General features: G+C 32.1%; 1 protein-coding gene across 1 annotated transcript in view; it reads left to right on the top strand.

Annotated features, from left to right (window-relative positions):
- Nucleotides 1-3,067: 3,067 nt before the first annotated feature.
- Nucleotides 3,068-17,250, top strand: part of LOC141449201 (uncharacterized) — a 41,628-nt gene continuing 27,445 nt past the window's right edge. The window contains exon 1 of the mRNA XM_074118379.1: nt 3,068-3,498. The gene's annotated coding sequence lies outside the window, so the exon portion shown is untranslated. The remainder of the gene's footprint in view (nt 3,499-17,250) is intronic.

The raw sequence follows: 17,250 nt of genomic DNA, 5'->3' as shown, positions 1-17,250 counted from the left end.
CACTGCCCGCTTCCAAACAGTGTTTTCTTGATACAAACAACACTACCCATAAAGAACGAAACGTTGTAAGAAGCTCCAAGGAAAAGAAAGCAGACAGCTGGATTCGAACCCAGATTCGTGATCTCCACGTGGGAATCCAGTGTATTAAGTACCGAGTCAATTCCTTAGAAAACTTACTACAGATTTTTTTTTTTTTTAAATGAAATCTAAGACTAGAAAATGTTTTTCAAAAAGAAAGCGCTTATATTTTAGCTGATAATACAAAAATACTGTTGACATTATCATAGATTTCCATTATTTCTTTCATTTCTGCGACGAAAAATCATTTCACGCTTCGAACGTGAAAGTCAACAACGAGTACTCTCTTCTCATTGTTACATTAAATTCAGGCTAATTTTTTAACTGCCTTATCAATGGATTTAATTTTGAAGTCAGTTTCAAAAAAGACCCATTCTTTTCAAATATATTTCTATTTATTGACTTCTATAACATCAGGTGATTACCTGATGCAATAGATCTGACGTAGTTCTAAATAATTTGCCGCCGAGGTGTCTTGAAGAACAGGACTGAAACCTGAATGAAGACTGGAATTATTTTTTACTTCCACCACGAAAATCCAGAGAACTTGAGATTCCTACGCGCTCAGGTCTAAAGCGATCTCTTGCAAGAAAGTTTCATTCACCACAAATCTTAAAGTTCCATTCTTCCATTGGGCACTGTTTCTCTTTATATTTATACCGTCCACAATGTCTACTTTCATATGTATTAAATGTGATTTCTGAAAAATTATGTACAATAAAGACATGCTTTTTTTTTTATTGAGATAATATAATGTTATTGCTTTGCCTTATTTTTGCCTATTTGTCAATGCGATGACGAATCTGAATTTTTATTATTTATGTAAGAGCCTTTTAATTTTGTTTTCTTTTTATTACAATTACACAATCCAACAACCTTATCACTTTAAAACTAACTTGGAATTTTAATCTGTAATAGGTTGCATGTTATTTACTTATTTCATAAAGTTTCATACCTAATTAATTATTATTAGTCAAAATTAAAATCATTTTAGTAATTTCACCAGTTTTTTCACTAATTTCATTTTTTTCTAAAACTTTTTTCTGGGCGATATTTGCAACATTGAAATATTTTTAGTAAGACAAGACAAATAAAAATCTTTGATTTTATAGTATTATAAAACTTTTATAAAGTTCAGACAACTTTTCTCGTATAGTTTCCAATGAATTTACAACTTTTAGCAAAATACAGGTGTGATAGAAAACTTATTTTTAAAACGATACAGATTGTAATATTTGTGGCAATGCTAAAAGAGCCATTCCAATGCGATCTAAAAAAACCTCTAAAGTCGGCTTGGCTTCCTTAAGTGTTCATTAACTACTTCTTAGTGTTAATTTTAGTGAAGACAAGCCAATTGGTACGTTCCCTTAAGTAGACCATCGGATGTTGGCATCTTGGTGAGGCTGAACTCTGCTTCTCAATAACTGAAAAAGAAAGCAAAAAAGAAGATAAAAAAACATCCCTCCCTTGCATCTAGAGTCACCAAATAGAGAAATGAGCACAAAAAAAAAATTAGGTAGTGGATGTTCTTGTAATGATTGGGTGACAGAAGAATGCGGATAAATGATAATAAAAATGATTTCGGTGAGAAAATTGAGGGAGGCATGTGTAACTTTATCAAAAAAAGAAAAATAAAATTTTAATGGATCATTGTAATTTCTGACAATATCAGTTATTCCATATTTTTATCACTCTTATGCACATGAGAAAGAGTAAATTGGCCTGTGAGAACTATGTTCAAATTTCATATCCAAGTGTGGTCAACAGAGGATGCCATTACATGTTTAGTTTTAGGTGAAATCAGAAGAGGATTTCCGGTTTTTTGGAATTTTCTCGAAAACGACTCCTACGATTTTCTTTAAATTCAGTGGGCAAACTCTACACACATTTTTTCTGGAAATTTCTAGCACTTCTTTGAGTGAGAATTAGGCATTTAGGTTTAGGCTTTTTTCTAAAGTCTAATTAATATTGATTGGTTGCTATTCAGCATAATATTAATAACTATCATATTTGAGAATGAATTTTTAAATTAAATGGAAATCGTTTGGCCGGGAATGCCATGTTACTGAATAGAATAAAATATTCCTTATTTCATGAATTTTTAGCAAACGGCTGCTATGATTTTATTACTACTTTTTAGAGTGATCACAAATCTACACTTTTTACTGCGAAAAATGCTCCTAGAAATTCCATTTAGGGTATTTCTGTGAAAAGAGGAGTGTGGATTCCTTTTAAAATGATAATATGACCAAAACATTTGGAGTCTGAGGCGCGACGGAGTGTAGTGGCGAGGTCCGAAAAGTTAAAGTGTATTGTGGTACTAGGTTCGTTTCCCGGTCTAGGCCTTGGATTTTATTTAATCTTTAATATGAGAATTTTGTAGAAAACCATGTTTATTAATCGCCTCCGTCCACGACATCTAGTTTGATAACTGGACATAAAGCCCGCCTGGAAAAATTGGATTCACTATTACTTTGCTTTACTCTACTACTACATTCGGCGTTTGAAGAAAATTTTGGCTAGAACTTGAAGATACCTTAACAAAAACTTACAGTTTAAAATTTTAAGTATAAGGGTTGATTAAACGCCAAAAGGTACAAAAATCCAAATTTGGGAATTTTATCTTTTACAGAAAAAGAGGAAAAAATTGACAAAGTTGGGTGTTTTTCAACGTTACGCTTTTTCGTGCAGTTTTTGACGATCAACCCTTATACAACTGTCCTACCGGACAGTTTTAATTAAGGTCGTGTGAGTGAACCACATTTTTATTCATACTATACTGTGACGTAATTGAAAAAACGTTTCCAGTTTTAACCGGAGGTAATGCATTTTATGTTTTTGCATACTTTAAATATTTTCCTGTATAATCTATATGTTTAAAAAAACAACACAATTGCATAATTACATTTTGTCTGAGTTTGCTATTTCAGGTAACAACAACTACAGGCGACATAAACTTATTTCAATAAGGTTGCTAATTAACATTTTGTCTTCCAATCTATAAGCGATTCAATGGATGTTATAAAAAGAAATTTTGTTAATAAACGTGGAAAGAGGGAACAGTTGTTCTGGTTAAGGAGTTAATCAAGTGACAGTGACATGGCGATGATTGCACCATAACAAACATCGCAGCAGGAGGTAGGGATAAAAGAAACAATTAGAAAGCCAACGAGTGGTGACACATAGAATCTGTGAGTTCCATTTGCTGATCAACATCGCGAACACAACCTTTAACATTGTGTTTGAAGTTTACTGGTTTATTAGTGACTGAAAGTGTAAGTAGAGAGCAGCAGTGTTGCTATTGGAAGTCCACTGGTCATTTCTATACCACAGTATCGCACCGCCGGACCTACAAAGCGCAACCATCCCTTAGTAAAGGACTGGTGGTCAGCTATACCTTCTTCGTCTTAAAAATCTAAGGTAGTTTTTTTTTAAATTCATTAAAATATTTTTTACTTTTTTTTTTTAACGAAAATGGTTCACTCACCAATTTGTGAACATTAGAAGAAAAAACTATCTCATTCTAGATAGATTCTTGCAGGCGGTCTTAAAGGCCTACGCCACCGCGACCCCATGGATCTATTGTAGTTCAGTCAATCTAGATAAAAAAAAAAATAAAATGAATCAACTGTTGAGGAGTTCTTAATAGCATTCTCAATTTTGGCAAAACTGAGTTAGCGAATTTGTAAATTTGAAGCCGGCTTATGGAGAATAGACTAACCATTTCTGGGATCCTAATCTTACAGATTGACAAAGCAATACACTTAGGGCGCGCTTCAAATATTTGATATTAAAATGTTCACTAGAAATATATGTTCAATGTATCTTCCTTCCCATTTACAATTTACCTAAGGAAAATTGATAGTAAACTAAAATATCATATTTCTTAACTTCAACAGTCGCGGGACAATAGATATGCCGCAGATATAAAATTGGACAGGTGGTTTCTCACTTGCAATATTTAAATTTTATGTTTTTTAAGTACTTCTCTCACAAATTTAATTTTTAAAAACAGGAAAGATTAGTTAACAAATGGTAATGCTACATTGCATTGATTTTTCATTTATTATCAATTAATTATATTGAATACATTCGGAATAAAGAATAAATTAGATTTTAAGTTAAAAGTATGCTGAGTGTGACAATCTGTAGACATACGTCGGCAATTTCTTTAAAATAAAATAATTAGGATCGCTTGTCTTTATGAAGGATGTTTTCTAGGCACTTGAAAATTCTATTGTTTCAGATCTCTTTTGATATTTGAAACTGAGCATTTTCTTTATTTATTTGATATTTTTTTGCAGGAAATTGAATTGATTTAAGGTAGTAAGGAAAATTGCAGCGTTAAGTTATATTCCAAAACACTCCAAATTAGAAAATAAATTGCTTTTTATGGAGGTTCTGAACAATCTGTAGCTACTAATTTTAATTTGTAGAGGTAATTGAGTATAGAATTTTAACAAATATTTCAACAATTTCAATTTAAAAAACCTTAATCTTCCTTTTTTTCCACTAAGAAGACAAAACAGTTTGTTACAAATAAAAGCTCAATTCAAAAATTTGATATCGCCAAATACTTTGTACCATGTTTGGGGAAGGTAAATTATTCCACTTGCCTTGTATTTATGATGTTTTAGCCCATCTCAAAGTCAAGACAGAATTATTATCATTATTATTTTTCGCCCGAATGAGAAAGCGACTAAGTATTACGTTTCAAACGCTCCTCTGGGCCCGACTTGGCTGTCAGAAAATGTCAAGAGAGAAGGTATTGAGTAAGGCGCTCCTTCAGCTAGACCAGCCATACATATCTGTCTGGTATTCTGGGCATTTCAATTTGTATGGAGGAATATCCCTAGAAGCAAATAAATAAATCTATTATAATTATAAATTAGTACTATTAAAATAAAATATACCTGAATAAATTAAGATTCTTTAATAACTTTACTTTCTTATTTATTACAACGTTAACTTCTTTTTTTGCTGATGTCTAAAAATAAATGTTTACTGCTAGATTTTCCTCGTTATACACAGGTAACATTTGCTCACAGCAGTATGAGAGGGGGCTGGTGAAGCTCACGGAATGTTTATTTTTCATAAATCGTTTTCAATAACTAACTTATTTTGTCTGTAAAATTGATTTTAAAGTTCTGGAATGATCAATGAACATGAACCTAGCATCAAATACTATTTGTGTACTTTTTCGAGATACTTTACAATACACAGTCATTAAGTGCTATTGTTCTGTGTTGGAATCAGTAATATGTTAAGTGAAGGTTTTGTCAGAGTTAACAGTGAATATTAATACATTGAAAGACGTCTTTTTAATATTGTAACATAAATTCCCGAGAAACATTCTATGAAGTTCTATAAATTGTTAGAGTTTTCAAATAGTTATCCCTGATAAAAAATAATTTTAAGCTTCTCTGAGTCCCTAAAAGTGTTCTTTGTAAAACTGGCTGTGTGCGACTGTGTTTGTAAATGGAGCACTTCCTCAAAAACAAAAATAATGCCATTATGTTTAAACATTTTTGACATTCCCTTTGGGCCCGACAGAAAGTTAGCTATCAAAAATCGTCAATCCCGGTTTTTCACTTTTTAAAAAAATTGCATTTGGAATATTATTTTAGGAAAAATTTATTTCCATAATGGAAGCCAAGAAGTTTGGTTTTTGACCGAACGATGCGCGTTTTCTCTGAAGGAGATAACTGCTTTATCTAAACCGGCAATTCTTCGCGACTCAAAATCGTTAAATCTAATTGTTTTCCGAAATTTCTTGAAAAATGATTAGTTAAATGATCTAAATTGAAGATTAGTAAAATACTGATTATTGAATAAAATCTTTAAAAAAAGCTTCAGCAATATGACCTTTGTACCAAAAAACTCATCTTTAATTGGCATAATTTTTTCTAAAATTACAATGTTTACTACTTAAGTTAATGCAAATAAACAACTGTGAAAGTTTCATGCCCGTAAATTTACTTCTTCTGGATCATGTTTCACATTTAGTTTATTTCTAGGGAATATTGTTGTATGATTACAGTCGCCGATACGAATTTAGAACATTCCAGCAGACCGGCGTTCTTCATTATTAAGCAATCACTGATTTTAAATGAAATAAACTTTTCCTTCATAAGTTCTTCATTTTTATTTCTATTATTTATTCCTCAAAACAAAGACTAGAATCTAAAATATAAAATATGTAGATACTTTTCATTATTAATACCCACAAAATTTGTTTAGACTTGTTTAATTGCTAATTGCATTCCCAAATTTTCTCATTAAAGTATTGTTACAAATATTTAAAGTACTTTGTCTATTCGTTTGTGTATGTAAATGTCTTTGTCGTCGAGATTGACAGAAAAGAGGCATTTATCTTTCGTTGATTACTTTTTCTTGGAACATTGTGGTCCTCCCATCCAAAAGAACTTCTAATTTAGTCTGAAACCTAATCCAGAAGAAACTAACATTGCCTGCTTTATATCAAGTGGATGACTTTGCCTCTATTAATTGATTAATTTTGACTTTTGCGATAAATCTTTAAACTTATATTAATTAAGTTTGCTAGGAATTTATCAGCCGATTAGGAAATTAGAATTTTTTCTGTAGATGTTTTACAAGAGATCATTTTTAAAATTTTTTAATATTTTAACTTGAGTTTATGTGTTGATTAAAACTGCTTTTACAACTTTATTAGTGCGGAGAGTTTTAGGCATATTCAGCTTCTCTAGGCTCCAAATAAAGCCTTTAAAAGAATTTTAGGCAATTATTTTACCTGCACTCTTTTCACTGCTCCATTTTTTTTAAGGTACAAAGGTAGGAATTACCCTCTAAATAAAAACCAGAAATTGTAGAAAGCACAGGTGCAGAACATGCTCGGAATGTTTAAACTGTTTAAAACAGAATGTAAAATTTGTTTCACAAAGAAAATCAAAATTTGTTCCATAGTTAACTTTTGAATTTTACATATTCAAACATAATCATCAATGTGTTCATGTTTATACATAGAATAATTAAAAATCCCAGCAAATAAACTACAAGTCAATAATCAGTTACATACTGTAGCCGGAAATAGTTGAACAATAAGCTTAGTATCTGCGGTTTCCTGGTCTGCACTAGGTCATTGAACACATCTAAATTTTGGAATATGATATTTTTTTGACTTTATTTATTTCTTTTTTTCCAAAATTTCTCACGTTTATTTAGCATACCCAAATATCGAGGAATTGAGGCTCATTTTTGCTTCTTCTGGTCTGTATTGATTATTTTAAGACAGTAAATTTGGAAAATATAACGTTAACACTAACTGCTTTATTTTTACCTGGTAATTTACTTATATAAAGGTCTGCAAACTAAGACGTATTTCCGTTTGATTTCTGGTTTTGGCCTTGAATGTTTATTTTCTTTATGCCGCCTCCGAGTTAACTTGGTAGTCAGACTAATGGTTCTGAATAATAGACATTACTCTCACTTATTTCTAAATTCTAGGTTCTTCCGATCAATTGATCTAATCATACAATTTTTAACCGTGGTACATTTATTACGTCCAAATAATTGTATTACTTTTATTCGTTACAATTTTTTCATCCATAAGTTACAATGAGACTAAGGATTGTTTCATTTTTAAGGAACTTGACTCCGCTGGTCAAAGCTCTGATCTTAAACGGCCTCTGAAGAGCGAAATCACCGACAGTTCCTTGCAGAAACTCTTACTGTTTAGAGTTTCATTTCTTTGAGTAACTACAGTTGCTAAATACTTGTAATAATCTGCGGACTTAAACACCTGATATTCATATCTTCCATTTTTTCCTTTTCTTCCATGGTGTCTCGATGTTTTCATATAAACAGTTTTTCATCAGCCCTTAGCGCGCTCTTGATTGTGTTGTTATCAATTAACACATTAATCTGTTAAACTGTTGCAACAGTTTAACAGTAAATCTATTGTATGTAGTGCTGGGGGTTAGTTCTTACTGCAAATTCAAGGGCTAGATTAAAGAGAGTAAGGGAAAACGAATATGCTGGCCTTCGACCGTCTTTGACTGCAAATACAAACCCCCAGCACTAAGGATCAGAAAGGGTTAACCTTAGTAATGGAACTAACTTTCTAATTTCAACACATATACTTCATCAGCTTTATTAAAGCTGTCGAAAACCTGTTTAAAATGCTGGAAAAAATGGAGCAAATCGTTTATAAATTCATTTCTTTTTCTCTAACATTTCTCTGACCAAGAAATGTAATCGATGGTGGATCTGTCCAATTTGAAACTATAAATATCACCAGAATTTGCTCAAATCCAGTCTTTTGCTTGAAAGAATTTAAGGCAATTATTTTACCTGCACTCTTTTCACAGCTGCATTTAGAAACCCTAATATTTTTTTTCCATTTGATATTTCAATGTAATAAATTATCTATCAATAATCTAAAATATTGTTTTAATAAATCATTTTTGGTTCTCTCTTTAGTCCTAATGCAATTCTAACAAATGGTTTACACTCCTAAACAATAATGTAACAAAATAATTTAAATTACAATATAATTATTATAATAGTAAACTACAATAAATGCATTTCGCAGTCTATTTCTGCAAATTCCAAGCTGCCATTCTGAGTTTTCTTAAAAAATTAACGATTCAGTGTTAACATTTCAACTTTGTCAATTGTATAAAAAATCATGTCGCACTAAAATAAAATAAAAAATTATACATTATGTCTACTGTATCTTTAGTACTGTACAACTTCTGAAAAAAAAAAATTACTTTTCTTGGAGACATATAAATATTCATGTGCATACTTGCTTTGCCGTTGCAAAATGAATGTTAGACTTCTAAGAAGTATGAATACGTTCTGGTCACGACACTAAATATTTCATATTAAGTAAAATAATTTGTTGGTAGGAAATTTGAGAAAAGTCCTGAAGGTTTGTTATTACTTCTTTATTGAAAAAAAGTTAATTACCAGAATTGTTAAAGAAACTTCATATTATTACAGAATGAAAAAAGTGCTTTCAATCTATTTATTCCAAGGTTAAATTCTGGATGATGAAATTACGAATATTGTTTTAAGCTTGATAAAGTAGTATTTGTCCGGAATATAAAAAAAGAAAAAGCTCAAGGCCATTGAAATAGTATTTTCCCAAAAGATTTATATCAGTCCAGAAAATAAGCTGCCCATCCTGAAAATCATAAGGTTGGCGAAAAGGGTATTTGTATACAATTTATATATTGCACGCAGGAGGCTAGGGATAATGCCCTGTTCTAAGGTCAGTCCTCTGAAGAAAAGGGCATTTAGAAGCTCTTCGACTATTTAGCCCCCTCTTTGCCGAATTAGTCACGTCACTTGATTTACATTTACAGTTGCGATAACCAAAATGTTTCAAGCTAATTTGCATATAACATATATTTAACAAATAAAGTATCGCTTACCTTTGAAATAGTAAGAATTTTATTACTGCTACAGTGATTACTAATTCGGGTTGGGTTGAAATTATTTTGCTTCATTCAATTTATTTAAAAAAAATCTAAAGATAATCTAAATAAAGAGATTTACCAACCTCTAAACATTAAGAATTGATCTAAGCGTTTGATCGGTGATTGGAAGAAATTTCTAAGTCAAATCCAATGTGAATTGTGAGAGTTCTTTTGGCTTCTTTGTTCTTTTGATTGGTGCTTTAAATATTGTTAATGTAAAGAGTAGAAGGTAAAGTTAGGCAGTTAGCGTAACCAAAATTAGTGAGCAAAAAATTGGCCTATTTACTTCTGCTGGCCAGTTTTGAGCGTTACGCTGAGTTACGAACGGTTTCTGATATCCTTGGAATTTAATTTCAGGTGCCTAATGTTTATTTACTTATACCAGGCTCATAATGAGAAAAACTTAAATGTCTAAATTGTTTTCCCGATATAGCATCCAAAGGAGATCGATAGAACATTCACACGTTTTCGTAATTATAAAATGATTTTCTATTACTTTTCTGGAGTTACATCCAAGCTCCAATGTGTTTTTTTTTTCTTTCTTTCTTTGTGTATTTTATTTAAAAAAAGGATTTATATTGCAGTTTCTCCAGCAACTTGGCCTAAACTTCGCTTTTTTGATCATGGATCAACTACCTCTCTTCTTTAAAGTTGATTTTTATTTATTTATTGTTATAGTGGTCTTGTTTGCACATTAACCAATTACTTTATATGAGGGCTGGAAAAAACCAACATATTGGTATTCATTAGTTACTGTTGGCTCCTAATGCCTTAATTTATCAATATATTGGAGGAACCAGCCCTATCTTTTCCAATATTCAATCTGAGGAATAGCGCAGCCTCTTTCACTTCTTTCTTCATCATGACTGCCACTCATCTACATTCTCCTTCGTGGCTTCCATGAGTTAAGGATATCTTGAGCGCTGCGTACTGACATTCCTGCCTAGAACAACACAATGGTTTCTGAATGTGACTTCCTTATTTGATGTGAGCTTAGAGTGGTGTAATTAGTAGTGTAGTTATGATGGTATTTGTGTGAGTAATTAAGAACTAAAATCGAAACTATGAAGTCTCGCTGCATCCTATATTTTTATTTTATTCCCTCTAATGAATTTGTAAATAATTCGTAGCGCATCAGGATTCATTATAGCTAAAATACTTTTAGCGCTACAGGGAAATCGTACATGTGTTGCCAATTCCTTTAGGAACTTGTCTCTATTTCTGTTATATCTGCTGCATCTGAAGAGGAGGTGATCAATGTCCCCATTCTCCCCGCTATTGCAGTCACATTTAGGACTATCTAATAACTTAATTTTATGCAGATGCCGTTTTGTGAGATTATAGTTGAACCTCAGTCGCATTATTGTTGTGTAAAATTGCCTTTCTCCCTCCAGTACTTCTAAAAACCATGGCTTGTTGGGGATCCTAGGCTGTAAATCAGCGTAATATTTACCCTTAATTTCTTTTTCCAGATTAGTAGAGATTTTGTCATGCGTCATAACAACGCTTTCTTAAAGCACCTTCGAAATCCGCTAAATTGAGCACTGGAGTATGTACCCCTAACAAAATCGCTCTTTTTGCTAGCACGTCGACTTTCTCGATATCAACTATCCCAGCATGCCTTTTCAGCCACACCAGATGCAACCTACCCATTTCATTAATCAAATGGCTTACTATAAGTTGATTTTATGAATGGAAGAAAAGAAATCAGATAGTCAACTTCTAATTAATAAAATTACGAAATATTTAAATTGCTAAAAATGTTGAAATTTAGAGCACTGGATATAACAGTTCAACAACAATAAATTCCGTCTCTTTTTGGGTATATTTTTGCAAGAATAATTTAACATTTTAATTGAAAATTTATAACAAAGCCATAATATTAGAGTTCATTCCAGTAAGTTTACTGTTTGTGCAGTTATGACGTATTCAGGTCTTTATGCTAAGAAGCCCTATTGAAAGACATCAACGAAACATCAACCACTATCTCAGGTCATTCTCGAAAAAACAATTTCTCCTCAATTATTTTAACCAATTTAACCAATATGTATAAAAACTTTTCAAGTTTAGAACTCTCTATCCGCGGCCGAGTACAGGAAAAAAGACAGAAGTTAATGTTAAATATTCCAAATGGCTGCCACATTCAATATTTGTTGTAACCATAAAAGTAACCATCAATGTTTGGCAAGCAAAATAAGAGAAATGGAACAATTATGTATAAAAATATAATACTCAAATCAAAAGAAATTAAGGAAGGAGATCTCTTGTCAATATGGCCGGTAAAAGCTAGATACATATAAAAAAAAATTGAGTAAAGCCCCAACGTTTGAGAAAACAAGCTATTCCAGCAAACTTGTGGACCTTTTGCGAAATTAGTCAAAAATTAAATTAGATTTTCCAGTAACCTGCTCTGTTTGCTTTCTTTAAGAAAAACTACTTAACACGGGTTTAAACGCCTGACGAAAGAGCACCCCCAAACATTTACCTTGCGAACAGACCGGAATAGCTGTCGAAGAGAGATAGATTGACGGAATGGAGAAGACTAGAGACAACCAGCAGTCAGACGATGGAGGTGTTTATGTAACATTATAATATTTAGTATAAATTACAAATTTTAAAAATTGAATATAGCAGAAAGTTCAAATCTGATTAAAACATGAAGTTATAAACTTTTATTTGATTCATTTTTCTCGTTGCGTGTTTAATAAACACTAAAAAGAATTCTAAATGTAAATAAAATTAAAAATTTACAGAGAATCGGTAGAGGGGAACAGCAACTTTATTGAATTAGTTTTAAAGTTTTTAGCGACTTATTTGCAAAATTTCAAGAAAATTTTATTAAGTTCATTGCGGTAATAGAAAGTCGTTATCATTATTACTAAATATAAAATAAAAAAAAAAATGCGAAATGTGTGAACTATTATCAACTTGTCAGTTCGGTAAAATCGAAAGTGATTTGATAAAAAAAGGGGAACCCCGACACTTGGCCAGTGACTCACCACGGTCATGAATTCACTGTCCTACCATGTCGTACACGCCAAGTACGCGATCCACTAGTGGAGTCTATCGAATGTTTAGTCCATCTGTTCAATTCTTGTCCACCAATCTTTCTTTTTTTATAAATTTCTTTATCTTTTTCTATTTTGTATAAAAGTAATAATAAATGTGGTGTGGTGAAATAAAAATGATGTTATGAACTCACATAAAACATGACAGCTGCAAAAAGTATCAGAGAATAATTTAAAAAGACAAGGTCGTTTTAGGGCGAATCATTTGTTTTCTAACGGTGATTCGTTTCGTTTTCACGCAAGGGAACTACGGCCCAAAAGCAGCAGCATTATTTTTATGCATTACAGTACATTCTGACAGTGATTTTGATGTGCTTTTCAAGGACCACTATCATCATTTTTAGGAAATATTTTACAGTTGATTTTGATGAAGTCTTTGATACGAAGGAGTTTTATGCAGCCAAATTATTCAGTTTCTTGTGAATGGAAACATTTAATCCGCAACCTCTCTCTTTTATTAGTCCTATTCTCGAAGAGGCGCCGTTCGCTCTGAAAGTCTTGTCCGATTGTAAGTGAAGATTAAAATTTGCCACCCTCCCTCATGGTAGAATATATTTTTCATTTTGTTTTTAATTTTAGAAAAACACCCTTTCCAGAAAAATTATTGTATTGGATCCAGATCAAACACCAGGATTATGTGCAACGGAGTTTATTCTCTCATAACTCATAACTCGTTTCCGCAAACAATAAATATTTGTACATATATGAATAATAAACGCTAACAAAAATTAACAATTAATATGGTATTTACCACATTTTATCCCTCTCCGAATCCAAAACCCTAAACCAGATACCAAATTAACCACAAAACTTAGCATACAATTCTGAATACTAATAATGTTGTTAACACACAAACCACATGTTAAGTTATTCCAATTTTCTAAAATAGAAATACATATTTTGTGCACTAACAATTATTTCTAAACATTAAAGAGAAAATTCGCCGTTCTAATTAATATGATAAGCTTTTTAATAGAACCTAACATAGGAGCAACCAACAAAGTTAAAATGCTCTTCGGCTTTTTTAATTTACTATCTTGATGATTTAGTGTTGTGCACGTTTAACCAGGTTAGCTGAACTTATACTGTACGTGTCAAAGAGAAATTACAGCAAACATAAAAGAAACATAGGTAAATAAAGAAGATAGTAATTGAATTTTATGAGTGTCAGTCTGTTTATAGATCGCCTAAACTAGTAAAACGCGAATGATTAATAATAGCCATACATGGGTTAAATAAAAGGAAGACGTAATGCAGGGCTAAGGATAAATAAACTGCTAAATAAAGACCGCGATATTTTTAGCAAAAGTGAAGAAGATCGCGTCAAAAAAAGAGAGGAAACTGCACGCCATAAAATTCTTGAATATTAAATAAATAACACCTTTATCAAATAAACACGCAAATAGACAAGTATAAATCAATATTATGCTATTGAAGTTAATGTCCGATGACATTGACCCCCACAATGTTGATGACTGTATCTTTCTATTTACTTAAATACTTTTTATTATTTTCAGTTTACGCTTCCTCAACTTCTCTCTACGATGATTGAGATTCTTGTCTTCTTGATGTTCCGTGGAAATCATTGCTGCCAAACCTTAATTTATGTTACTTAGATAAGTACTTCTTTAAACCTCGTGGAGCATGAAGCTATTTTTAGCCTATAAAAAAGAGAATTCACTATTGGAAGAAATTCAAGTTATTAGAGAAGTTTGGAAGATTCAGATTTGCTGCAACACAGTTCCAGTTCTATGAGAACCAGGATGCGGAAATGGGATGCGGCAAAAGTATAGCAGGATTTGGCCCTAATGACTCCAATAGACCCTTTGGTCATTCTTGGTGTTTGTTCAGAAAGGGCTGAGAATAAAAAGATCCAACAAGTAAAGGAAGTTACTCGAAGTTAAGGAAGTCCGATAAGAAAACGAGAAGTAAAAGCCAGTTTGGAACATGCCAATAAAGCAGAGTGGATGTACAATTGAAAGGAAGTTTGAAATAGTGGAAATAGATTCCTTTGGATCTTCTAGAAAAATAAGGATGGTCAAGTTAGGGAACAACAAGATGATGGAAGCTAAGGAGAAAGGACAATGTGAAAGAAACTGGCCATGTTATGGACATGGCGAAGAATGAGAGGTTGTAGAAGCAAAAGAATTTTTTGAGTCCAGAGATAGAGAGAGTAGAGAACTGACAAGACGCTAGACTGAAAAGACCTAAATGTCGAGAATATAGAATTGTCAATTTTCATTGATTAGAATAGCTTTGGAAATTCAGTCAAGGAATATTTGTAGACCAAATCAAGAAATCTGTAGACCACAGTCATCCAGCAAACCTTTCAAGAATGAGCTTGGTTTCTAGTTGGTTTTTCCTCTCCAAAAGTTTCTTCATAAACAGGACCGAAGATTCGCCACTGAATCTTGTTGGATAAAACTAGATTTTTGGCACCCTACATATAGTGTGATCTCCTGAAAATTAAGTTGTTTTTTTTTTTAATTAATTAATTTTTTTGGCCAAAGAATGAAAACTGATTATTTCTATAAAATTCAGTAGTAGAAAAATTTGGAATAATTTCAAAGTAACAGAAAGCATATTTACTAAATAAGAATAATTTTTTTCTTTTTACTGGTACATAATGGTGATGGTGACCACAATTCTTATCTATTAACATGTTCCGCTCTGGTTATGAACTTAGCTTGGCTAATAATTTGAACAATATTATTGTTAGTGAGCTCGATAGAACATCTGACTCTGTTACCATTGTTGCCAGAATAGTGCCGCAGCAAACATGCCCCATTATGGGACTGGTTCCGCGCATAATACATAGTTTCCTGTTTGGACAGTATGAAAACTGAAAAAAGAAGCTTCATTTGCAAAAACTATGGATATTTTTTTTTATTAATATTATACCACAAACGATATATCTAAACATTCAGGGAAAGTTGATGCCGCAATTCGTTCTACTTTTCTTTCAATAAAGAAATCCCATGTATCTAAGTTGGTAAATCAAAGTATAGAAGTTTTTTTTTTTATAAAAACTGGTCGAAAATATGTGTATTATCATGAAATAAGTGCATATAAAGTGTTAAATAAACAAGTTAAAGTATGTGTAATTATAAACACAAAAAAAACAATGTTCGCTGAACCCAAATAGTTGATCACCAACTAATTCGGCGACTCCGTTGCAAATTAAGCGATTGATTTAGGGTCAGTATAAGTTGTTCACACTGTTATTCGCAGGGCGCCAAGGTTCCTGAAGAAGTCCACTTTCTCTTAAGGGGATCAATGGTCTTGCCCATAATGAAATGGTCTTAATATATAATAAAAGGATTATGTTTAATTTCTTTATTAAATTGGACTTAGTACCTAAAGTATAAAGTAGTTTAACATTCAACTCGAATTTACTTAAATCTACACGAAATCCGGGGTTATCAAATTGAAAAGAGCTTCTAAATTAAATCGTTGCTGAATAATCCTTGAGGGGATTACAATTATTTAAACTGTCCAATAGGGAAGTTTTGATCGTCAAAAATGCACGATAAAGCGTAACGTTGAAAAACACACAACTTTGACCATCTTTTTCTCTTTTTCTATAAAAGATAAAATTCCTAAAATTTCTTTAAAATATAGGGCAAATCCTCCTTTATAACTGTAATTTTTTTTTTTGCAACAACATAGATTAAATTATAGTTATGTATAGTCGACCTTGTCAAATGGTATGAGGCAAAAGGATAAGATCTATTTAAGGAGATTTGACGATAAATGTATTCCGTATTGTAAGTGTAAGAAGAGCGGTAAATTTGTTGAAGGATGATAAGTTGTATCACGCGAAACTATCCGTCAAGAGATTAGGACTTCAGTTTAATTAAGAACTTTTCTAGCAAACAAGAAAAACTAAATTAATTAATCCTACAATTTAATTAGAAATAGGGAAATTAAGGATATAAATTACCAGGAACAGTCAAAGAAAAGGCATCAACCAAAAGAACTGCGTTGATAATAATCAGGTATTATTATTAGAAAACATTAGGACCAAGGTCCTCTACAAAATCAATGTAGGCTGAAAAAAAATAAACTGGGTCAGGGAAGTTTATCCCTGAAATAAATAAAGGCTAATTTGGAGCTAAAATAATGTTCAATTTTGAAGAAAATTGATTGAAATAAAACAAAAATTTAGTGAATAGACAAACTTAGTTTCTTCTCTTCTTTGGAGTACTCTTTAAATATTTCCTTTAAAGTGAAAACCGATTGCATTCACGTAGATCTTTTATTTGTAGTAGTCCTTTGGAAAATTAATTTGATGGCACTTTCAGGGAAGAAGGTTATGCTTTCGTCTAAACTGCCAATGTAGGGTGTAATGGGACTCAAGGATTAAACGCGTTTTTAAATCCCATACTGCTCTCTCTACTTGCTCTAATCCTCTTGTACAGTCTCTCGCCTCCTCTGACATCCCTAACAATAAGCGCCGACTGAATCACCAGTGGCCCCACGACTTCCTTGCAGTCTGAAGACCTAAAGATCATTACGATATATCCTGTAGAGAGTGCTACCACTGGGTGGTTTCTCTCCTCCTGCCTTTCCCACATCCATTTATCTTTCATTCTTCCCATTTACTTATTGTATATATAGTTCGTAATAACGAAATAAAT

This window comes from Rhodnius prolixus, unplaced genomic scaffold (genome assembly GCF_049639745.1).
Source record: "Rhodnius prolixus isolate KJV_2025 unplaced genomic scaffold, Rpr scaffold_2, whole genome shotgun sequence".
Lineage (NCBI taxonomy): Eukaryota > Metazoa > Arthropoda > Insecta > Hemiptera > Reduviidae > Rhodnius > Rhodnius prolixus.
The sequence above is the reverse complement of the archived record's forward strand: the minus strand, read 5'-3'. Positions and strand labels throughout refer to the sequence as shown.